Raw genomic sequence first — 20491 nt, forward strand, 5'->3', positions numbered from 1 at the left:
AACCTTAAGCAACATTCATGTTGATGTTATATTTGATTTTTTACTAAAGTAAGTAAACTAAAACAATTGCTTGGGAAAACTATGAAAAAGATGAAAAAAAGTAAGAATTATGAAACAGTTGCTGAGGAAATCTCACTTTTTTATAAGTTCTGAAAGAACTCATCCGAAAAAGACAAAAAGAAAAATAGCAATCAACCTATACACTGCTATGTCATATTTTTCATGAAGTTTATATGGTCCTACCTTCATAACACAAATATTTAGAGAGGCAGAATGCCATAATCTGAATTGCAAGTATGGCTACATGTACATGGAGTTTTAATCCAGTTCCAATGTTAGAGCCTGGGCCACTTTCTCGGAATCCCCAAAATAGACTCATGGCATTGTCTTGCTATTGATCTAGATGAGCAGTCTAAGAATAAAGTAAGCCTTTCTGTCTTTGCATCGAATATGATTATCGACAAGGTGACTTTAAAAAGGAGAGATCGTCTTAGACTTCTTAGCTGCATTTACATGTATGTTGTTAAAAATCATTGAAATGGAACTCTGTTGAAATGGAATGGACATCTGTAATGAAATAGTTATGAATGTCCACGAAGAGTGATCCCTTTCGATTGGTACACCTTAAATGGGCAGCAAACTCCTTCCTATTCTCTCATTCTTGTTTTTATTTTTCCAAAACAGTGTATTTTCATGGAAATGGAATAGATCTATGTCTTTGCCCTTTCTATCATAAAAAAACACAAGTTGCTTATGTGATGCACACCCTACAAAGATAATATTCTTATTCTTATTCCCAGTATACTTGGACAAATCTTTTTAAGATTCTGGCATTTTACTTTTAAGAGTTAGTAGTATGTATTGTATTACAAGTATATGCCAAAAAACCTAGTTGCAAAATTATTATTTACTCAATCTCACAAAAAATTGTATTGTTTAAAATTCATTAATATGATTGTAGTCTGAAACCTTGCAGCAAGACCTACTCATATTGTAGAGTGGATCCTTTCCTTTAAAGGGATCGTTTAACAATGTTAAATCTGAGATACACGGCCCTACCTGTACGTGTTATCAGTGTCTGTGATATGGTGTAATATTGAAGCCCTAAAAAAAATTGCGCTTCAAAATGATCAAGAGGTGCCTCAAAAAAGTAAAAATCTTTGAGTGACCGGTTTTACCATACTCGTTTTCCCCAATAGACTGTAGTGTTATGAAAACCGTCAGGTGAACGGTTTTCAAAATCTGTAATTCCAATCATAAATATCTTGATAATCAGACAAGCGATCGGCTTGTAAAAGTCATGGGGTTCCTGACTGACCTAAAGGTTTATAATTATCATTGCATCATGAGCTAAATCCAGAATTTTGTTTCAGAATCTGAGACAAAGTTACCGGATCCCTTTAAGAGCATTCAAAATAGACAGTCCCCGGTGAATTGCCAGCTCTTCTTTGGTGTCTTTGTCGGCACGTTCAGCTTGATTGGCTCAGGTTCATTAATATTACATGATATCAAATATAGTCTGGCGGTCTATGGTCTCAGCTGTGCCGACAATGGACGGCACCAAACTGAAAGGAAGATAACATTCTTAATCTCTTACCGTAGGTCTGCGTGGATTCACAACCAGATCAATATGTTTTGATCTCTCCTTTTCATCCCAATTTTTAGGCAACGACGGGAGCTTTTGTAAGCTTTCACCGTCCCAAGATTAGACCCCTCTGCCTGCTGAGGTATTCATGACGGGAAGATGTTCTTACAATACTTTTGCAGGATTGAAATAATGAGCCCGGATAAAAATAGAAATTCAATCCATCGCGATGTCGTGAATGAATTCAAAGGGATGTAAATGTTCCACTGGTAGTAATACATCGGGAGAAAGGAAGATAATGCCCGTTATAAGTTGTGGGGCGTTTATTCTCATGTTTTATTGATATTCATTGATTGAATGGAACCCGATCAAAGCAGAAGGTGACAATTGATGTGAAAACAGCATCAAGAAAGCGACTGTAGAAGGGATGATGAAATACACGATGGAGTATAAATAATGTAAACGATACACAAACAATACCGTGAGAGCTCTACAGATATTATAATGAAAAATCATGTCATACTATCTTCAGGTGTATTGATGCGATTTAAAATAATTTTGTACTGTTATCTTGAAAGTTGAGAACTTCATTTGATATACCGTATTTGCCGGCGTATAGGCCGCAGTATTTTTGGAAGAGAAAATATCAAAAATTCGGGGTGCGGCCTATGCGGCGAAAGAGTAAATTTTTTTTTTTTTTTTTTTTTTTTTTTAAGTTTCGATTTATGGCGCTATGCCTGGCAATGTCTCCCAGCTCAGTAATCAGTGTGTTGACTCACCACTCGGAAACTACAACAACACTAAAATTTGACTGTCATCTTGGTTTGAAAGTAATCTTTCTAATAGATCTCAATATGTAGTTTATAATAATAGTTCCTCAAATTTTTTTCTATAACAAATGGTGTACCACAAGGTACACCACTGGTACCATAGGTACTTTATTAGGTGGTCTGTCGATGACAGATCACCTATTGATTTCGTTAGAATTTTCTTTCTTTATTCTTTATTCTTTATTCTTTATTCTTTCTTTATTTATTTTTATTTATTCCGTACACTTTTTTTGTGTATACGTTTACTCGAACTCGACCTGGTCAATTTCCTTCAAATTTCTGCTAGTCATCAGGCCCTATGATATGAAGTTCCCGAAACCTTTTTCAAGTTCATGGGGTCATCGTGACGTCATCCAGGCGCCATTTTGTAAAAATCAGGTCATTATCATATCTCAATAACGAGTAATCAAAAATAAACCATATTTAGTATACATCAACTTCCGGTCAAAGGTCAACTAAAAATGTCAACAAAATCCGTGCGCGCACCTCGACGCGCACGTACGCCCGCTTAAAATTTTTAAAATGCTCCAATTCGTCCCAAATTTTGTTTGCACACGTTTCAGGTCATTTTAAGCATTTCAAAATTTTCCGTCCGTAAGTGTCCCCGCGCGCGTTGCGCGCGCTCACAGCGCGCGTAAAAAGTCAAATTTAATTTTTTTTACATGATTTAGATTCCTCTTACCGTAAATGACAATTTACATTAATTTCAGTCACTCTTGACCTTTCATAAGGCCGTGAGCGCGCGTCAAAGTTCAAAATCCGCGCGTGCTGCTATGGGCAATATAATGCAAATTTGATCAAAAACATGCCATTTTAAAAATCAAAATAGCTCTTCAGATAGTCCATTGACCCCCAATTTTTATATCATGGTTGGAAAAAGCATGAGTTGGAGATATGAATTCATGTCTCATTTGATCCTCAATTAACTCATGACGTCATCATAATGGCCTCCGAACTCAAAATTTCAATTTGCATATTATGACGTCAGCAGATTTTTGAAAAATTGATTGTATCTCTGTAAATATTGATCAATTTTCTTTCAAATTTTGATATGTTCTACCTTAGAATATTCTCTACAAATGCAGTCAACACAATAATTCATTTTGACAACAATATCATGGCGTATTTTTGCGATTAAAGGAGGGATGTCAATTTTTCACATTTTGCGTGTATTCTCTATGGGACATGACTTTTTCTCAAAACTGGATTCTACATTCTCGTCTTTCGCGAGCAATATCTCCGTCGTTTTATCTTTGTTTACGCTGAGCTTTGAGTATGTTGTAGCTGAGACAATAAGCTATCACAAGTGTGCCCTTTATTTTTCGATCAGATGCCGGGATCATGCTCATATTTCACTTACAAAGTGGGATTTGATAATTCCATTTTCCGTTTACGTGTAATCTCTATGGGAAATCTTTTGGTATATCGGTAACGCACTTGACTTCCGACCTCGAGGTCCCTGGTTCGAGTCCGGGCGTCTCCAACAATTTTTTTTCTTCACTTTTTTTTCTTTTTGACCTTTCACTGTACCATCTCCTTTGAATATTAAAACACGTAGAATCGCAAATAATGTAATAAACAACCATATTTACTTTATCATTACCCTATTATCACTAGATCCATTACTTTTTGAATGTGTAATCCTTAAGGAAGATGACTTTTTCTCAAATCTGGATTCTACATTCTTGTCTTTTGCGAGCAATATCGCCGTTATTTCGGCTTGATTTTTGTTGATTTTTGAGTATGTTAAAGCTGAGACTAAATACTATCTAAATGTTCTCTCATTTTTTTCAGTCTGTCATCGTAGTCTGTTGATGATACTCATCAACATCATCATGATGATGATCATCATCATCATCACCATTACTATCAAGATCATCATCATCATGATCATCATGATGATCATTGTTTACATGTCTATATAACTTCTCCCTTTCTCAATATAGTAAATATTATAATCTATCATAAGACTTGAAGACAGACCACCTAATTCGTCCCCATGACGAATTAAATTTCTAGTTGTTTTTAATTCACATTAATGATCTTACACATTCTTCTAAGAACGACATTGTTACTATTATTTGTGACAAGTTTACAAGCACAAATCAGCGCCTTTAACTGCACCTCGATGTTAAATGAAGGTCCTTCCACGCGTGGGTTTTCGGCAGCAAAACAACAAAAAAACACCAAAAAAAATGATTTTTTTTTTTTTTTTTTTTTTTTTTTTTTTTTTTTTTTTTTTTTTTTTTAAATGTCAAAATCGGGGGTGCGGCCTTTACGCCGGCAAATACGGTACAAAGATGTTTAAATGTCCATTAGACGAAGTCAATACCAAATGTTTTGGTTGACTAAATAAAGGAACAAAAAACGTCAACAACAACAAGCTTCAAATTGTATTTCTTTCCTATATTTGCCGTTAGATCCATCTCAATTCATGGAAAGAACAGAAGAATATATGGCATGACTTTAAGCTCATTTGATCAACATGGAGCAATATGAGACCTATCTATTCAACAAATCTCATCGGGCCCGTCTTACAAAGAGTTGCGATTGATGCAAATCAATCATAAATCCCCCAATCAATCGCAAGTTTGCAGTCTCCTATCTCTTATGTACATAGTTGGGATTGATATCAACTCTTTGTAAGATGGGGCCCAGAACTGATAATGTTAATATTCTAGACTTATATAGCACTTAATACATTCAGTCGTCTATATTATTTTTTGGCACTTCTTATTACCCTGGTCACTGGACTCAGACTTGCTCGCATTCAATATGTACACATTCTCCACTCACAAGGGAGCATTCCTGGCATTCACCGTTTTACAGCTCACCAAACTACAACGTTGTGCAGTATACTCCAGGTACTCATTTAACGCATGGGTGAAGAGAAGCAATTGTAGATGAAATGCCTTGCTTGAGGACAGAAATGCAATGCTGGGGACTGATTCCATGACCTTTCCATCTCCAGTCAAGTGTTGAAACCACTCGACTACAACACCTCTTAACATATTTGATGGAATACTGGAATGAAATTTTGGCAAAACAACTTGTGGGGGTTCGAGCCATTACTTTGATCATTGATCATGCTGTCAATAATGGTAGTAAGAGGATCAAAGTCAAGATGCCAAAGGGTGGACGTCCACGGTCACCCTCATTGTCCAAAATGGAACCTCAAAAAATGCCCATCAGACTGATGAGGGGGGAATCAATTTGTTGTGGTTAGACCCATGGGGAGGCTACGCCATTGTCCCTGCGGTAAACAAGAACGGACCGAGGACCATGCTATGGGGTAACTTACACGATGGCCTCCTTCCAAATTTAGAAGCTAATGATCCTTCTCTTTTATTTCCCATTGAGTTTAATTGTATTCACAATTCCAGGGAAGGACATGTTATGTACAAGTAGAAAAAACACATCTATTAAACAGATTGATTTTTGACCTAGGCGTTATATCGATGTCCATGTGAAAGCTTACACTTGTGAAAAACACAGCATAATGGGATAATCATTATAAATCATCAATTTCATTTGCCAATATATTCCATACCGGTTGGTGAGCAAATACAGAAGTTCTAGGTGGGGGATAATTCAAACAAAAATGTAATCAACAACGGTGATGAAGTAGTTCTCATTATCTCTCCCAGTTTCAAACTTTTCATTCTGTTTTGTAATTGAAGCATGTATTGTCTACTGAGGCAAATGATGTTCATTCAAATGGTCTCATGGGAGTGCAAATATATGATTCTACCCTTACTTGACAACAGGGTGATATATCCACAAACAAAATTATGTCTTTTAGCTTTAGCCAAAACACATCTGTACACAATAGACGCAGGATTCTGCCTATGACTAGACTGTTTGCTATCCTTTGTTCTTTCTCGTGTCCAGGGGTTGACAAAGTCCTTCGTGGAAAAGCCTAGGTATGTTTGTACCAGGGTAAACACCTTCTTGGTCCAATGACAATTGGTTTGATCCTTAATTCATCTATTCTTATTCCCATTTCATCTCGGCCCATTTCGTCTAGATTCTCCCCAAGGTCAGCGTCATCTGGTCTACCTTTTACTTTGTCAACTTGTCATTCCATTCCTATTTGGGCAGTTATTCATATTCTAGTTAATCTAATATGCATTTGGTCCAATGATATCAAACAAACCTTGGTGCATGTGTGTGACAGGAGAGGAGAAAGAAACTATTATTATTTAAATCCAGGTCAAGTAGAATTTCAAAATCAACCTCCTTGCTTATGGCAAGATGAGTGATTCAACTCGTGCTCTGGTGATATTTGCCCAAGGATATATGATTAGGGTTAGTGTTGCAGTTGTGTTCTAGGTTAGGTTCAGGGTCTGGGTGGGGTAAGTGTTGGGTCTAAATTCAAAATTTGACAGATGTAAGGAATGGACCATGGAGGAGTTATCACTGGACCTGTGGACCATGTCTCATACAAACATCAAGATGATATAAAACATGGTAGACACCTCATAGCAATGAATGTCTATTCTTTTCTGTGTCCATGATTATGTCAATGATACCATGAGTCATAAAAACACAAATTGGTCTATTGTAAGTTTCCAGGAATTTAAACAAACTACCAAAGTCATCCCTTTCAAACAAAATGTCATTTTAGATATTGTAATGAATTTGTCCCTTCTCTGTCTCACATAGAATGAGATATTACGAATGAGTTTAAAATCTTCACAATGGAGTTGACCATTTTTAATTTCTTTCTTTCCTTTTGTTGTACCAGGCCTATAAACTCCACAACTATTCATCTATGCCCTCCTTTGTGGCAAGATGAACTGGAAAGTTGTAATAAAGTTGTTTTGCATTGTTAAATGTTGATCTAAAAAGTGGGATCATGAGGTTGATATTCTTAACTCATAAAACAAATTAACCATCCTTTGTATATTGACTATTCAACTCCGTCCTTTCTACCCAAATTTAATGATTGCTCTGTGACTCCTATGTTTTTCATGTTTTTATGGTGTTTTGATATTACTTTTGTAAAGAATCAGGATTATTCTAATGGGATTAAAGTCTTGACCAACAAATTGCCAATTTTTATGTGTGTCATTTTAGGATTATACCCCACTGGACTAAAAAGTCATCTTTATTGTGAAGCAGTCATTGAATGAAAACGAAAGTAGATGGAATGATATTAATTGAATCATTAAGAGACAGATTATATGTCTGCTTTTGTTGTCTGTCTCAGAAGACATAATTTGACTTTTTTTTTTTTTTTTTTTTTTGGAGGGGGGGGGGGGGGGGACCTGGGAATTAATTACAACATTTAAGCATGTCTATTTGAAATCAAACTACAGGTATGTCCTCCCTCCGTAAAAAAAATATAGCGCAGACGTCGTAACCGTTTGTCCTTCTCTGTCTTGTTAAAGCTTTGTAGTGACAAGGTTGGGAAGACCTGGAAGAAAGCGTTTTTAAATAATTGGCCAATTTTCGTGTAAGCTAATCCATAATTTGTAGAATTGTGTCTCCTAGTTCTTATCCTGCATTTTATTGTGTTGTTTTGACGTGGTTAATGGTGATTAATCATTAAAACTACTTTTTGGGCTTTCATTTAGATTGATTTGATTTTAAACCCTCTTATGAAAATGAGTCCTTCTTTCAATGCACTTGTTTGTCTGTGACAATGCATGTTAGGCTTTATACCATTCATGATATTGAGGATATCGGGGCATAATTAAAGTCTATCAAATATATATGGGCATTATGAAAGTTGAAAAGAGACAAATATTTGTCTGATGAGACTGTGATAGCCAGACATTAACTTGCATCACTTTACTTTGGCAGCAGACAGCAGAGAGAGAGAGAGAGACAGAGAGGTGCAGAGAAAGAAAGAGAGAGAGGGGCAGATATAAAGGGAGAATGAGAGAGAGGGGCAGACATAAAGAGAGAGAGAGATATAGAGGGAACAAGAGGGAATGAAAAAGAGTGTGAGAGAGACAGAGAGAGATGGTGAGTGGCAGAGCAAGGGAGAGAGGCTGAAAGATTGACATATTCCATTAGAATGAAGTGAAGCTCTTGATTGGTTGTATTCAGAACCTGGTTAAAGATTCAATAGGAAGAAACACCTCTCCGTTAAAACCTTTTTATTGTTTGCAAGAAAAGCTGACACCTCCGTTCAATCCGACTTGGCAAGGTAGCCTGCATTCATAGAAAAGAGTACCAGTACATCACTTATCCCCACTTGTATTCTTATCATTTTAAATATTAACTGTGCAATGAATGGCACTTAGTCACCCTACCGTTTTACATTTTGAAGAGATATCTGCATAGAAAGTTTAGGAATTCTTCCTATTTGTAAGGATTCATAAGAATCAGATAATTTGAAGGTAAACAACAGTTAGTTTCTTAGAAAGTTTTTGATGCAAAGTGAACATACCTCCATGAATAAATCTACTAACGGTATATAGAGAAAGCTTACATGTGAATGGAAGCTGAAGGGGGAGCGGGTGGGGGCTGGAAAAGATTTAGAATAAAATAAACTGGAGGATTTTTAACATTTCTTTGACTTCTCCTTAAAATGTCTCATGAAATAAGTTGAAGAGCTAATGATACTCTTCAGGGTTAGTGGGAGCTTTATTTAGTGGGAATATGAAGTGGAATCCCTAGTAAAAGTGGTGAAACATGGTTGTTTATAAAAGGGATTAAATACAAGACTTTGAAAAACATGATTATATACAGACAGTTTAATATGGATGTAGTTAAAGTGCTGCTTCATCCACTCCCTTTCCTCTGCATTGTCCATTTTTAGATGTACTACATGACCAAAACTAAAAAATAGGGAAAATGCTCTTTAAAAAATGGCTAAGCAGAAGAGAATGGCTAGTGGGACGGTACCGATAATGAATATTGTCTTCAATCTACACGCACAGTAATGAAGTAAGGATTCACATGAAATGTTGGAAATAATGAATGACTTTTTAACATTATATGCCAAAGCTATGATGTAAATAGAAATGTTTCATGAATGGATACATTTAACAATGTATTCAATGATTATTCCTCTTTGATCTCAAACAAATAATGGCTGCTTCTCAAAGAAACTCAAACCCCAGAGAGGACAGCTTGATGATTCACTGCAGATTATCCTTGTTGCGGTCTTCCCTGGATTAATGATCATGCTTTAATCAGAAAAGTATTCTCAACAGTAGCCAAATTGGCACATCTATAATTCTAAAAATGAAAAAAATGATCAGAAATCAAGGACGAGACAACAAATAGGGGATCACTTGCATTCTCAGGGGTATTGACTAATTATACCCTCCCCCCAAAGTGAAGAATAAGAAACACGACAAGATATAGTAATCTTCTGTTCGGCATAGCATGCATCATGATCCGCCTCCTTGCTCAAATTGTTGTGAAATAAACTGTGACGTGTTTCCAACTCCAGACAAAGTTTTAATTGGAACATTTAGCGCCGCTCGTCTTTTGAATCCTCCCATTGTTATTTCAAAGCCTCGCCCTCAGGACACTTGTTGTTCAGACATTTCTCTGCTCTTTGTTATCCTTATGATCCATGTGACCCAAATTGAGCCATTCTATTCAGTATTTTCTCTCCATTTTGTAGAACACAACATGTTTTGATAGCACTGCACATGTTAAAGCCCCTACAAGTGTTGGATGCTTCAAAAATTTGATGGCAAAATTTCACTTAAATCGTTTCATAATGTGAAAGAGGATGTCATTTAAGACACATTTCTGCAAGGATTTTCAAAAGAAATGTATTTGTAGTTGAATATTGATGAAAGAATTTAAAAAAAAAAGAGATTTTCTGCATATAACAGAAAACCCAAATTATGTATTGTTTTAGCAATGTAGCAATATATATGTCTTCAAAAACATTTTTTTTTTTTTTTTGTTGGGGGGGGGGGGAATCTTTGCAGCAGCGTGTCTTAAATTACATCCTCTTTCACATTATGATACAATTTAAGTGAAATTTTGCCATAATATTTTGGCGAATTTGGGCTTTCCATCACTTTAGAGGGGCTTTAAGTGTGGATGAAACGTGCATGCTCTTTTCTTAAACTGGAGATATTAAATGTGTTCTTATACTCTCTTATTTGGATAAAAGTTCCAAGTGATAATCATAATATTGATGATTCTTCTTAGAACTTTAAGTTTAATCTTATATCATTATAGATGCAGAGTAACTGAGAGATTTAAATTGAATATCAGTTTGTTTATTTATCTGGGAGAGGAGTCTAGTTTGAAGATTTAGCAACATTTTCAATGTGAATAAAAGAAAAAAAAGTAATGGTGGATATTATGGCTCATTGCATTTTAATGGTTTAGTGTGAAGAGGTACATTTTGAGAGGTAACAATAACACAAAAATGTTAAAAGGTTAGATAAATGTGTTGGTATATGGTATTCTTTGTTCAATCTACATCCTTTTCACTTTAATAGCTGAGTAAATATCTCCTTAGTATGAAATATACTAGTATTTCAATCTCTACTTGATTTCAAGTGTTTGCCAAAGGCGCCTTCTGAGTTACACCAAGCCTAGAGTTCTATTAATGTACACTGCAGTTACGAACCCAGGGACATGTTTACTCTAAAAATGGAACATTTTTTTTTTGCTTTTACAAGTTTCAGCGAGAAAAGTCCACCTTACCAATCACCACCGTATCTCCTTGACACTGGAAAGGGTCTATTATTTGCACCCTCTTGACATACCAAGATCTTCTTTTGACAATAGAATGTCAATGTCAGGTCCTCAAAGATGACGTTGAAGTCCAATTGGACCTGTCAGGTTCAGCCTTAGGGATCTCTATCCACTGATAGCCAACTTGTAAAGGGCTTGTTGACAACTGATGCTCAGCAAAATCTCTTTCAATGACTGATGAAATTCATGAAGTCCATTTGCAATCATGTTCTTAATTGGGCAATAATAACTAACCAAAATCAAACTTCTCATTAGTTAATTCAATCAAATAAACTACTTGTATTAAGTATTCTTTTAAAGGCTTGTTCAGATGTAGCATGGTAAACCACGGCAAAAAAAGTGCTTTGTTTTGTTAACATGAAAAATGAAAGGCAACTGCTTGCACCAGATGACTTATATAAGATTGGGAAATATGAAGCTTATTATTTCATTATAACAAATATGCAGAGGTTTTACTGTATCATACCTGAACGAGCCTGTATTGTACAAAAAACAAGTCGTTGGTTATGTGTGTATTACAATATGCATGTCAGACACTTTTAGGTTAGAACATTATCAAGTGTTTTATAATTGATGTATATTTCCTACTTTCTTGTTTCATTGTTTTCAGAGTGAGCTTTGCATACTTGTATAGGGAAGAACCAAAATTACCCACAGATTTCTATTTCTGAGATGGATATTTCACACAATGTTAGTAGATACCATGATGTCCCAGCCTCTTTTGTGGGAATTTGTCATACCTACCTCAGTTTTATAAGTACCTTGAAGAGTTAGATACTTCTCTCTTTACTTTTATTTTGAAGTACATGCACCATTCCTTTGAAGTATACAGTATCCACAGTTTGGTGTTGGCTGTTAGAATAATTAACCCATCATCAGTGCCGTAAGTCCACTGCAAACAGTCTCTATCACTCTTCACACTGTAGAGTCATGGAGCACGGCTACTTTACCTGGTAACCTTTAGGTCTTCAGGTGTGTCATTCAGCTTTTTATTGGGGTTGTCATTGGGACAAACTAGACAGTTAGGTTGCCAAATTCATATTTCAGATTTTATGTTGCCATATATGCAGAGCTGCCAACCATTCTGTTTTTCCCGGAATTATTTTCCTCCAAATTACAGTATTACGTTTTTTCTTCATAAAATATGTTTTTTTAAATAATCTTTTATATGTTTTTTTTTGTACATACCGCACGTCAAACATTTGCCATAAAATGTTATTTGGATCACAAATTCAATAGAAAACTATTGTTAAAACATACTTGAAGAGAAAAATATTCTCAAAAAGAATGAAACGCTGATAATACGAAAATAACAACAACAAAATACCTACTTGTAAATAAATTATAGGTCCTAATATGGAAAAAAAAACAGCATGAGGAATGGACATTTCTGCATTGGAAATGGATGTCATATGGACAAGAAAGGCAATTTTAGGTTGCCCTTGAAGATGTTAAGTGGTCATTGGCAAGTGGGCAACTGCTACTTTTAAATCCTTGTCTAATGGATTTTCTTTTGTTTGTCAGAAAGAAACAGATATGCTTAATAGATCCCCATGGATTGTTTATAATGGGGTAATAGAGTTCAATTCCATCTCTGGGGAAAAGTTGTTTAGTTTTTGGTGTCAGGAGTGGGATGCAAATTAAGAGAGTAGAAATGGTAGTGCAGGTAATGGAGAAAAAGAGGCTTTTCTTGATTTAAACTTAAAATTGATACTAATGATCTAAAAGACCAATATTTTATTGGAAAACATGTATTTTAAAGCTTTGTATTGCATTTTTTTCCCTCAAATTTATTTTTACCAGGGGAAAAAAGGAAAGGAAAAGATAACAGAGTGTAACTGAAAGATAGTTAAGAATACTTTTCCATGGAGGAAATGTGGAACTTTAAATGATAGTCATACATGTGTTTCTCTTTTTATCATAATGAAAAAAAAGTTGTTTTAGAAACCTTGTGATAATTCATTTTTTAAATATCAAGTGGTTAGGCAAATGTTCATAACCTTCTTTAGAATGCCAGTTTCTAATTGGATCATCGTTTCATGCAGGTTAACTGTACAACAGTCGATTTGGGCATATGGTTAATGCATCAATCTATTATTTAAAATTCTGAAACCATATTTTAACAGTAATCTACCACCGACTACTTGAAATATTCAATTTTATATCACTTTTGATGAGATAATTTAATAAGATAATGTGATGATTGCATCAGTGGCATCAATTGTGATTCATTTCTTTGTTTGTCTACCTTTGGAAGACCAAAAATAGAAATTGACTTTGGATGAAGGATGACATGACTCTTCTCATCAAGTCGCTGCAGACGAAAGTGCAGAACAACAACTTGCGGCAAACATACAAAGTGCAACTTATTGTTTGCTGAGTGTTAATTAAACACAAAAAGTGTTCCAACACTTGAACCCCATGTCTAGTCTTTTGTTGAATATCAGAATAAAGTTCAAGTGTTTCTCTCTTTTCTTGCCATCAAGTCTTTTATTTGCCTTAAACATTTGAAGGAAGAAAAAAACAAACTTGTTTTTCCTTGTTTGCTTGTACATCTTTTTGTGGTTGACTTGTTCAACAACTTTCTCGTTGAATTTCTTAGTGTCCTTTCATGAGCACAACTAAAATTGATCAATAGAACAAAAAGATTAAAACATCAAGCAACCTATTTCTTTTAAGAGTAAATAAAAAACACAATTATAATCATTAGTATGTTTGTCTAGTATAGTGCAGCGGCTTAGCAAGAAAATTGTGCACTTTTTGATAAAAGCATGAAACTTCTAGCATAGTTTGCTTTCACCATAAGATTTATTTTCAGATGTGGAGGGAAGTCAGATTTGACCTCTGATGACCCTGAGAGGTCAAATCCAAAATGGCCTCCAGGCCGCATGGTCTAATGTACAAACATGCTTAAGTTTTGAACCAATTAATAGTCCAGAGAAACGTTTAAGGTGTCATTTCCAACTAACTTGGGGATGCCAATTCATTTGGTAATACTTTTGAGATCGCCTGAACTCAGGGTTTTGCATTTAGGTCAAGGTCAAGGTCAAAATTGACTAAAAATAGCAAGTTTTGAGTGGTTACAAATGGTTAAATCTCATTTATTTGTCATTTGTTCTCAAATTTCTTTAGGAATGGTTCCCCTGCATAGTCCTCCACCTTAATCCTTTTCAGGTAGTCTATTTCAGTTTGATTTGACCTCTGATGAAACTGAGAGGTCAAATCCAAAATGGCTGCCAGTCCGCAAGGGCTAATGTATAAACGCAGTAACTTTTGAACCAAATAATCCAGAAAAACATTTAAGGTGTCATTTCCAACTAAATTGGGGATGCCAGTTCATCTGGTAGTACATTTGAGATCGCCAGAACTCAGGGTGTGGCATTTATGTCAAGGTCGAGGTCAAAATTGACTAAAAATAGCAAGTTTTGAATGGTTACAGAAGGTTAAATCCCCATTATTTGTCATTTGTTCTCCCTAGCTATGTTCTCAAATTTATTAAGGAATGGTTCCCCTGCAGAGTTCTCCACCTTAATCCTTTTCAGTTAGTTTATTTAACAGTTTGATGTGACCTCTGATGACTCTAAGAGGTCAAATCCAAAATAGCCGCCAGTCCGCATGGTCTAATGTACAAACGTGGTAACTTTTGAACCAAAAAGTGTAGAAAAACGTTTGAGGTGTCATTTCCAACTAACTTGGGGATGCCAATTCATTACGTAATACATTGAGATCGCCAGAACTCAGGGATTTGCAATAAGGTCAAGTTAAAGGTCATATTAGGCCAAAAAAGTGCTGTTTTCTTTTTTAAAATAAACTTTGCCTCTATTTTGACACTTAAGGTTTCATTATTTTAAAAATTAATAAAAAGACCCGTGTACCACCACTTTGACTATCCAGGGCCAAATTTCATAGAGCTGCTTATCGGCTGGTTCTGTGCTTACGTATTAATTTCTACTTCAAAGCACTGCTAACCGTAAGCACACGAAAATGCATTAACCTTACGCTGCTTACTGGACGAAAATGAATTTTGTAACAATGCAATCCATTGTGAACGTACAAGGTGGACGTCTTGTTTTCTTGCTAACCAAATTTGTCTGCTACAGTTATAGCACGAAAATTTGCTTACCGGTTAGCAGCTTTATGAAATTGGGCCCAGAAGACAAAAAAAGCTATTCCAAATACGACCTAAAACCTGTTCATAACCACAGCTATAGATATTTACATGAATTTAGCACTGTCCACAACTTATGCATATCCTAATGATGGTAACGATCAAAATCTAACAGTCTCCAGAACAAGATCACAGTTCAGTGCATCCTTTCTTGCAGCGACAGTGGATATTATTCATGCCACAATTTGTATGCTTCCGGGAGAGTGGTCCAAAGAGGCTGCCACCCAGTTGTTTCGTTTGTCCAGCCCAAGTCAGATGACTCTGCATCTCTGGATTCTTGGCCAATATCTGGTTTCAACAGTTGGCCTGGTAGCAAGTGCGCTTGAGGTGCTGCTTGAGTGCTGCCTGGGATGGAGGAAAGTTCTCCAGGTTTCTAGACTTCTGTGCGAAGAGCTGTTTCCTGGCATCATTCACTATCATGCTCTCACTGGTTCGGTCGTATTAGCACCACAAATCGCTCTGGCAGTAACATTGATCCTTCACTGACCTCCCTAGGCATGCACAGGAGTTCATTGAAGGAATCATTCACCTCTGGGAAAGACTTCTAAGTTTTTCCTGTGAATGTAGAAACAGTGTGACACCCGGTGAACATGAAAGATTGGAAGAGTCATACATTGTGTCAGACTCATGGTGGCAACTATCATGATTTTATGAAAAGCCTTGTACCGAAAGCTTGATCTGACACCAAAAGCGATCCCCAGCATCAGGAGCTGTCTTGCTAAATGAAGCCACGGCCAGTTCAACCGCATCAGTACCAACAATACGTATGGATACCCTTTTACACCCATTGGACAAGGCCTGCCAAGTGTGACTCAGCAGCAGAGCAGACTACTCCACTTCAATCTGTTGCATATTATACAGTTCCTTGCCCTGTGGTAGAGGAAGGTAAACGGCTTCACATGACATGAAATCAAACAATTCGGTTTTGTTCTCATTGAATCGAAGGAAGTCCTTCCAGCTTTCTGGCAGCAAAATAGAAGGAGCCACCCTTTTCCTGCCCTATTGAGGCTTTCAGGCTAGCAGGTAAGTATACACCAAGGTCGATGCGGATGCTTTTCTCGAGTTGAGCAAAGATGTATGGGGCAAACACTTTTTCTCCATACTCTTGAAATGTTCTTGATGTTCCAGGGTTGAGCATTTGAACCACAGCTTCACCATCAATAATTATTGCTTGGGCCACAGGTGCACTATTGTTTTCGAGCAGATTTGATTCCAGGCAGCGAAGTAGATCTGCTTTAACTCCAAACCGCATTTACCTCCAGTTAACAAAGCTGGCGGGACTGCCTGGTTTTCATGAGAGAAGAAATTGTCCATATCTCCATCCCTTGTCTGACACGAGATGTAAATCCTCAAAAAGAGACCACAGTCACTCTTAAGTGCTGCAAGCTGTGCCTTCTGTTTTAACATATATATAACCTTCGCCGGCTGCCGACTGAAAAATGGCAACTTGTTCGTATGAAGTGTTTGTGTGACAGCTAGGTGTCGTACACTGCTCTAGCCTTTCTGTCACAAACTTTGTGTACTGCTCACCTAGGGTCTCAATCCTTCTCCCCGTTTCAGCCAATTGGATGTCCATGATATGTCGCTTGTGCCAATGACTAGTATGTCTTGACTTTGTTCTAGAGATGGATTCCCCATCTCTTTCAGTACTGTCAGAAGTTCCCATCCCTCAAGAATGCTGCCTGAACTCCAGGTTGCTGGTCAAGGTGATGTTTGTTTGCTTTATGGCATGTTCCTCAAACTCTGTAGCGATTATTTAAATTACTTAAACCAAATAAAACACAAAGTAACTTAAAGAACATCTGTATTATTGAGCAGTAACGGAAAGGAGCAGTTTCCCTGACTTGAATTGAGGTTTGTACCGTATACTGCCTAGCTGCCCACTGACCATGCTATATGCATATGGTCAGTTACAAGACAACTACTGGTTTGGTGCTATAATTAATGAAATAAACTAACTGACAGGGATTACGATGAAGACTATGCAGGGGAACCACTCCTAAAGAAATGTGAGAACAAAGGGGGACAAATAAATGGGAAAACTTTTTGTAAACATTCAAAACTTGCTATTTTTTTAGTCAATTTTGACCTTGACCTTGACTTCATGCAAAGCCCAGAGTTCTGGCGTACCTAAAAGTATTACCAAATGAATTGGCATCCCCAACTTAGTTGAAAATGACACCTTAAACGTTTTTCTGGACTATTTAGTTCAAGAGTAAAGCGTGTTTGGACAATTATTAGACTATGCGGCGGACTGGCAGCCATTTTTGATTTGACCTCTCAGGGTCATCAGAGGTCAAATCTGATTTCGCTCTACATCTGAAAATGAATCTCATGGTCTGCAGGGGAACCACTCTTAAAGAAATTTGAGAACATAGGAGCGAACAAATGACAAATAAATGGGATTTGTTTCGTTGTAAACATTGAAAACTTGCTATTTTTAGTCAATTTTGACCTTAACCTTGACCTAAATGCCAAAGCCCGAAATCTGGCGATCTCAAAAATATTACCAAATGCATTGGTATCCTCAATTTAGTTGGAAACGACACCTTAAATGTTTTTCTGGACTATTTGGTTCAAAAGTTAAGCGTGTTTGTACATTAGACCATGCGGACTGGCGGCCATTTTGAATTTGACCTCTCAGGGTCATCAGAGGTCAAATCTGACTTCCCTCCACATCTGAAAATGAATCTTATGGTCTAAACTAACTATGCTAGAAGTTTCATGCTTTTATCAAAAAGTGCACAATTCTCGTTATATGGGGAGCTAATCCGCTGTACTAGTACATCCATATCAAGAATGTTTAATTTAGCTTCCTCATCTTCTACATTGAATGCATCTATTTCTATTATTATGTTAAATTTGGAGCATCGCTCTTTTTTGCCATGAAGCTGATTTAAAAACCACCCTTCAAAATCTCAATCTACACTAATAACATTTTTCAAGAAAAAAGTGTCATGAAAAAAATCCCATGGGTCTTTCTTCTGGCCAAAGTCTATTTGTTTCATCATTAACACCCTATAAGTTGCAAGTTTTCATTCATTAACCCTCCTATTTGGATGTAAACCCTTGTCTGGAACTTGTAGGAGGTTGTAATTCAGCCTAAAACTGGCAAAAGTAGCTTATCCTTGACAGAAAAGTAATAAATGTGAAGTGTTCCTCCACGGTGGTCTCTGTTCTGGGATCTTTGCAATCTAAGGCTATGGTATCCTTTGTAGGACCCACATGTTGAGTCCAGTACCAATCCATTGAATTTTATTCTGTCCGAAGAATAGACCACTGGCAAAGTTAGGGCCTGTCCCATTTCCAAAGTGGCCCTTGTTACAAGATGGTCAAATGTATTATGGATTGGATGGTCTTTTCCTCTATTGTCCTGTAGCATTCATCTGCCATCAAGGGCTTCAGAAATTTTGGTAAAACCCTGATCTGTTAGATAGTATTGACTTTTGGATAAGCTTTGGACAATGCTTGAAAGAATGCTGGTCAGAAGTTGTTTCTGTTCCACCATCCTTTGGTTTTGTTCTTGTAATCTTGCTGTCGTATTGTGTTTTCTATCCTGACCAAAAGGATAAAAGTTAAGAAGGGGGTTAGGTACTGTAGTTTGGGTGATCTACTTCTTTGTCCTGAAGAAAATAATGAATATAACAGTAACCACTAACTTCTAGATGTTTGGAGAGCTGTACATTTTATGGTGACCTCTTTGATGGTTTCTTCTTGGTTTGCGTGTTGAGATAATATTTCCTTTGAAAGCAATTTCAGCTGTCCTGGCATTGGAAACTGAGGGGACTGTTTTGAATGAATAGAAGAAATATGTTCACTTGAATCAATTGCAACGTTGCAACAGTCACATGCAGTGAAGTGTGAAGCCTCATGTGAGTCCCAACCTCACGATCAATAAGAACTCCTTTGAGGATGGTCTCCCTCTTCCTTTTTGCTCTATCAATGTCCATCGATTGCCGGACAAAGGCATTCCTCGGGAGTGGTTCTTGCTCCGTCTCTGCCCACTGGCCCCGTGTGCACATCTGGAAGACTGTTCAGGCAGGTTGGTGATGATCAGTGTGTTCTGTGTTCTTGAGGACACATAGAAGACATTCCAGGTATTGTCTGCTGCTGTGATGATATTGATTGAATGTTGCAATCAACTCAAGAAGCCTTGCAAGTGCTCTAGGCGAATCGGAGTTGCCGAGTAACTATACTACCATCACTTGGTGCATGTTCTGAAAGCAGTTATTTTTCTTAAATTTAATTGCCGGACAAATTTGGATTTGTAGGATACTGAGGTATCAAGAAGAGATAGTTGTCTTTGTCATCAAGAATTTCTTTTTGACTAAGACTGCATTGCACTGGATGTTTGACATCATATTTATAACAGTCTGTGGTGTGGGGTCAACGAGAATGCCTCTGGTGACGAGACTCTGTTCCTGTTCACTTCACTTTGATGTCGGTTTCTGAAACTAGAGCAAAAATTGTGAAATTTAGGTGATTGGAACATTACCAAAGCTGCATCATTGTCATCTTCATTGTGAACTGGCACTTATCTTACAATCACTGCAAGAACTATACAATGTAGTTGTGCTTAGAATTTGATAACGATCTTCAGTAAATCATTTTTCAAAATCAGATTTGTGGTATGATAATTTCATTTGTCAGATCCATTGACCTTAAGCTTGATTTATTACAAAGCTCAACAGTTATTGTGACAAAAATCATTTTAATGTTCATTGTGCAATTTGCATATTTGGAGATGCGAAGGTATGCGAGGGCGAATGCCATGGCTGAAGTATTTCCTTTGTGCGGATTAGCGGTTCCTGCCTCCGAGACTCGTTGAACCAATGGTGCTCATCCCACGAATATACAATTTATGGCCACATAATATGGAGTAACAGTGGACAACGGATGATTGAACAAAGCTAATTATTTTTTACCACAATTGTCCTGCTATGCTATGCATACAACATATTTCTTAGTCAGAAGGTAGCTATATGTGAAACTATGCCGGACTGTATTTGTAGTCCACTACTCAAGTTGTAGGGTATAGAAAACAAAAGTGGTGTCCGTTGCACAGCCTGGCAAGGAGACCCCTCTTGAAGGTTTCGAGAGCTCATCGATGCCGCCTTCTGCAGGTGGGGTAGGAATCTTAATCCACCTGTGAAGGGTGCTGCGAAGGGGGTCGAAATACCATTTGGAAGTTTAGCATTCTTACGAGGAGCCGTTGTTGTGTGA

This window comes from Strongylocentrotus purpuratus, unplaced genomic scaffold (assembly GCF_000002235.5).
Source record: "Strongylocentrotus purpuratus isolate Spur 01 unplaced genomic scaffold, Spur_5.0 spur5_scaffold_11, whole genome shotgun sequence".
NCBI lineage: Eukaryota > Metazoa > Echinodermata > Echinoidea > Camarodonta > Strongylocentrotidae > Strongylocentrotus > Strongylocentrotus purpuratus.